The sequence below is a fragment of the Empidonax traillii genome, unplaced genomic scaffold (assembly GCF_003031625.1).
Source record: "Empidonax traillii isolate 1590-97213 ecotype Southwest subspecies unplaced genomic scaffold, ASM303162v1 scaffold1651:size103636, whole genome shotgun sequence".
NCBI lineage: Eukaryota > Metazoa > Chordata > Aves > Passeriformes > Tyrannidae > Empidonax > Empidonax traillii.
The window spans coordinates 70,745-75,187 of NW_020956844.1; the positions used below are offsets into that span (position 1 = coordinate 70,745).

At 47.5% G+C, this 4,443-nt stretch overlaps 1 pseudogene; it reads right to left on the reverse strand.

The window, feature by feature from the left end:
• Positions 1-2,530, reverse strand: part of LOC114070663 — a 46,368-nt pseudogene extending 43,838 nt beyond the window's left edge.
• Between the last annotated feature and the right edge of the window lie 1,913 nt (positions 2,531-4,443).

A 4,443-nucleotide genomic window follows, 5' to 3' on the forward strand; every position in this document is an offset into this window, starting at 1 on the left:
ATTGCAACATTTACTTGTAATATTCATATATAGGCGGAGTCTGGGCGGAGTCTTCAATTTGGGGAGGTTTTTGGGTGGGAGTTCCTGTTGCCTTCATCATGGGTAGTGGTCGTTTGCTCCTCTTCATCACCGTACACTTTTGAACTTTCCTTATACCTTTTCCTTTTAAGGTAGTTTTGGCAGGCATAAGAGTCAAGTTGTCCTTTTGGCTCAATCTAGGATTTGCTGAGTTGTAATCTCTTTAAAGAATAATGCTATCTTTTGAGGAATGCTCTATCTAGTCAGTATATACCCTAATCTTCAGCCAATTTACCACTCCTTCTATGATTCCTGGTTTCCTAATGCTAGGGTTATGAAATTTCTTTTATAATTTTGTTTTAACCTCTTATTTCTCAGAGACTGTCTTAATATTAGTGGCTTCATGTGTTCTCATTACGGGCAACAGTATCATTGTGAGACTTCTCTCAAACATCTTGGAAAGGCCAGAGCCATCAAAGAGGTTCCTGGGAATTTGGGAAAGGAAGACACGGAACCAGTCTGCAAACAGGGCAGGAAGCAGGATTGGGAGAGTTACAGACTGGTCAGGCTCAGCAGGGAAGGAGATATGGCAAGTCCTCCTACAGCCATTCCCAGGCATTGGAAGGACAAAGAAGGGATTGCAGAACCCATGTGGGAAGGAAAAGAAGGGATTTTGTGTGCTCAGACTTTAGCAAGGCCTTTGACGTGGTCTCCTGTGGTCTCCTTATAGCCAGATTGGTGACAGCTGGACTGAAGAAGTGGAGCAATTTTAAGTTACCCACGAGAGAAGAAAAATAGTAAAAGAAAACAGATTAAAAGAGTAAAGAAAGAGAAAAGAAAAAGAGGAGAGAGAGAAAAGGAAAAATGGTTACCTACAAGATCTAATGGTTCACATGGTTCAGATTGCAGGAAAGGAGAGAGAAGAAGGAGAGCAGAGGGTATTCATATGGAGTCTCATGTATTTATATAGTTTAATTTTCCCTCCCAGGCAGGATATCTGGTCACTGACAACTTAGTGCCTTCCAGGCCAGAGTGAGGTGTGCTGTAGGCAACCAGAGGATGCAGGGACGTGGTGTGGGTAGGCTACCAGACAGGTCTGCCTTGACTGACAGCCCAGCTACACAGCCTTCAGTAATGCCATGTGCTCTGCATGGGCAGGAGGCCTTTCCTTCCGGCTCTGCCATGTACTCTCAGCAGGCCTTATGTGCATGGTAACCATGTACTTGCAGGTCTAGGCCCAGCCCTTACCCACATGCACACACGCACTCGCAGTGAGTTGGTTCCGACCCATATCAATAATTCAGTGAGATTTGGATCCAGTATCTCACAGTGGTCATGTCATTTACTGGGCCACAAGGAGTACAGGGTCATATTTGAGTACAGGGTCATATGCTCAGTTGTGTCTCAGGAACTCACCATCCAGTAGGAAGATGATGGCTATGAAGGGGAAGTGAGGTAACTTCTGCCCCTGGAGGGGACAGGCCAACAGCAGGAACATGGCTGGGAAAGGGCCTATGAGGTCCCTTCTTTCTGCTGGACCTGATGGCTCAGCCCGTGACTCATGGCTGGGCCAGGGACTCTCCAGTTCCCTCCCGCCAGCGTCTGTGACAGCCCAGCAGAAGATACCTTTTGTTCCATGAGGCTCTGCAGTGTCATAATGGCCCCTTGATTCCATGAGGTTCTAAAGTGTCACAATGGTATCCTGATTCCATGAGATTTCCCAGTTCTACCAGGGTCCCTTTTGCTTCATAAAACTCTGCACTGTAGCAATGACCCCTTGATTCCATAAGATTCTGAAATGTCTCAGGGCTCCTTTGTGCTGTCCCTGCTCAGAGGTGATCCTCAGTACGACCCTGAAGATCTGCACATAGGAAAAAACAATGAAAAAAAATCCCAGTAATAGAAAAGCACTAGCCACAATAAGCTCGATTTCCCTGAGGTTGGAGTGTGAGCAGGAGAGCTTGAGGATCTGGACCACTTCACAGAAGAACTGGTCCAGGGCATTGCCCTGGCACAGGGGCAGGGAAAATGTATTGACCATGTGCAGCAGAGCATTGAGGAACCCACTGGCCCAAGCAGCTGCTGCCATGTGGGCATAAGCTCTGCTGCCCAGGAGGGTCCCATAGTGCAGGGGTTTGCAGATGGCAATTTAGCAGTAGAAGCAGATAATGGTGAGGAGAAAATATTCTGTACCAAGTAAGAAGACAAGCAGAAACACCTGTGCAGCACATCCCATGTAGGAGATGTCCCTGGTGTTCCAGATGGAATTTGCCATGGTTTTGGGGACAGTGATGGAGATGGAGCTCAGGTGGAGAAGGGAGAGGTTGAGCAGGAAGAAGTACATGGGGGTGTGCAGGTGGTGGTTGCAGGCTACGGTGGTGATAATGAGGCAATTGCCCAAGAGGGCAGCCAGGGAGATACCCAGGAAGAGCCAGAAGTGCAAGAGCTGCAGCTCCTGTGTGTCTGTGAATGCCAGGAGGAGGAACTGGGTGATGGAGCTGCTGTTGGACATGTGCTGCTCCTTGGCAGAGATCCTGTTCAAAAACAGGAAAAGACAGGGAAAAATTAAGATGAAGTCCTATCAGCAAAGCCACTCCATTTTTTCACAGAGAACTCCCCCAAAGGAATTGCACTTCCCTTCTCTGGTTTGTGCTGGTTGAGGGCGATGTGAGGAGCAGGAGCTCTGGCCATGTGCTGACAAGGACTCAGCTTTGCTCTGCTGCAATGGGGACATGAAGCTGGCTTGTGAAAGCTCCGATGTTCACAAGGGATGTCATATGTAATCAGCTTTAATAGAAATTTCAACGTTGTCACACACTCTGAGGAGTGTGGGCTACAGCACAGAGGCCTGTCCTTAAAAGCATGTCCTTAAAACAGTTTAGTTGGGTTTTTTATTTTCCACCATCACATCTGATGGTGGATGACCACTTTAGGGGCTGTAATCTTTATTAATATATTGCTAGGGTGGTAGATGGTAATTATAGAGTTATAAAGCCTCAGTTTTATGACTGACAATGTGAAGAGGAAGGCAAAAGTACTCAGCTCCCTGTGGCTTGCACCAGAGCCAGGAGAGCTGCAGCGTCCATCAGTCAGTTTCCCATGTGCCCTGTGTTTTCCCTCGTGCTGCCTTACAGATGACTTTACAGACAGATTAATCTTTAAAGACCTCAAAAATATCTGTGGTTTGCTGAAATCAGGGCAGCATTGTTTAAAAGGGCAGAACTGTGAAATCTTCCCTGTGCCAGCCCAGAGGTGCAGCTGTGATGGACAGAGCAGGACAGGAACCCTCCCACAGAGAAGACAAGGGCTGGGAGAGGAGAGTGCTGACCCCCAAGGGAGGGGTCAGCACTGCCCAGGATCCTCTGCTGATTTCTAATACTTCCTGAATTATTCACCTCAGAATAAAAGACTCAGAATTTCAATGGCTTCTGGTAGCGTTATTAATGTAATAAATAAATAAGTCCCATGGGGACCATGGTGAACACCAACGTGGTGGGGTAACAAAAGCGTGTTTATTCAAAGAGTCACAGCTTTAAATAGTAGTTTCAAATGGTCCCATGTCACACAGGTAACATCCTAAGCCAATCCCATGCAAGCATTCAACTGAGCATGTGCAACAGTCTTTAGAACTACAATTCCCAGAATACCTCAGCAGCACCTGGTGTAGCCACACCTACAGCTTCTCCTGATCTGAGAGAATAATTTCTATTTCCCACTGCCTACCCAGAGAACGCAGACCAGGACTGTGGCATTTCAGGTTTCAGGACGAGATCCAGCAGAGCAGTCTGGGAAATGAAGTCTTCCAGGACTGGTACTCATCATCATGGCTAGGCTTCGCGAACGAAGATTTGAGAAGGGCTCTACCCACGCTTGCTACAAGCGCGCTGATGGCTAAAAAGGCCAATGCGATATAGACAAGTCTGGTTGCAGAAGGCACAGCAGAAAGACTCCCTAGGTGAAATCGACGAGATGCAATTCTTTCTGCGTTGTCTTTTCTCCTCGAGAGTGATCCTGCGTGTGTTCTCAAAAGCAGCAGCAGCGTTATAGATGGTGTTTCTCCAGGCCTCCCGATTGGAGGCCAGGGTAGACCAATGGTGGTGATCGATATGGCCAAGGCTGAGGGATTGTTTCAGGCAGTCCTTGTACCTCCTCTTCGGGGCTCCTCTCTTGCGGCAGCCAGTGGCAAGTTCCCCATATAGCACGATCTTAGGGAGGCGATGGTCCTGCATCCTGGAGATGTGCCCTGCCCAGTAGTAAAGTGCCTTGGCAGGATTGGTCGAAAAGTTTACCTGCTGTGATGTGTTGCAATTCAAAGCTGCTACTTAAGCTGTTGTTCTCCCTCAATAAAACATTCTGTTACACACCACATTGGTGTCTCTCTGGTCCATGTGGACCCCTTATTTGTTATATTAATAATATTGCAAC